The sequence below is a fragment of the Panthera pardus genome, unplaced genomic scaffold (genome assembly GCF_024362965.1).
Source record: "Panthera pardus isolate Hobbes unplaced genomic scaffold, ASM2436296v1 HiC_scaffold_12, whole genome shotgun sequence".
Lineage (NCBI taxonomy): Eukaryota > Metazoa > Chordata > Mammalia > Carnivora > Felidae > Panthera > Panthera pardus.
Window position 1 is genome coordinate 6,895,491 of NW_026526677.1, and position 908 is coordinate 6,896,398.

The following is a 908-nucleotide window of genomic DNA, read 5'->3' on the forward strand; positions in this document are numbered from 1 at the left end:
ATACGTATGACTTAAGGCTAAACCAGAGGTGGCATGGGGAAAAAAGTAAACATGTTACATATTGTGATAATGAGTGTAATTCAAAGCGTGGGAGAAGAAGGGAGAGGGAGAAAGGAAAATAGGATGAAACTCACTGATGGCTGTATGGGTGCCTCTCCGCTCCAAATTCACTCTTAACGGACTGCTCTGTGAAAATACGCTGGGGCCATTTAAATCTGGGTCTTTGCCGGCTGGCTCACTCTTAAGCTTGCCAGCAGAGGGCGCAGAGGAGCCAGGGCAGAAGGAAGTTTTCTTTCCACCTTCTGAAGGTCTCACTAGACCCTCTCGTGAAGCTTCTCCAAGACCTATGGCTCCTCAGGCATGAAGCATGCAGGGCACCCATGGCTCTGGCGGCACCAACCTCCTCTAGCGCCCGACAGCCAGCCGTTAGCAGCTTCCCAGCACCTCCCCTTGGACTGTTTTGGCGCAAAGTATCTCCACTGAGACACCTGCTCATCGACAGCGTTCCGTGGCACCCTACAGAATGGTTTTCCAGCAAGTTCCACCTGCACCACAGTTGACTTCGCTAACACCCTGTGAGCCACAGTCATGCTCTGTCCAACCAGATCTAGATCTCAGACCTATGCGTGGGAAGAGAGGTATCTCCTGGGCACAGCCTTGCTGTAAATGGGGGGTGGGAGGGCTGCTCCTTATATCTGCTATTTCTTTTTTTTTCTTTTTTTAATGTTTATTTATCTTAGAGCTAAAGAGTACCAGCGGGGGAAGGGCAGAGAGAGGAGGGGACAGAGGATCCGAAGCAGGCTCCACGTTGTCAGCACAGAGCCCGCTGCAGGGCTCGAACTCCCAAACTATGAGATCCTGACCTGAGCCGAAGTTGGACGCTTAACTGACTGAGACACCCAGGCACC

At 51.8% G+C, this 908-nt stretch overlaps 1 long non-coding RNA gene across 1 annotated transcript; it reads left to right on the forward strand.

Moving 5' to 3' along the window:
- LOC128776084 (uncharacterized) lies at positions 1-908 on the forward strand. Its single transcript, XR_008421019.1, has 2 exons — positions 1-638; positions 741-908. It is a non-coding gene; the product is annotated as an uncharacterized LOC128776084 (long non-coding RNA).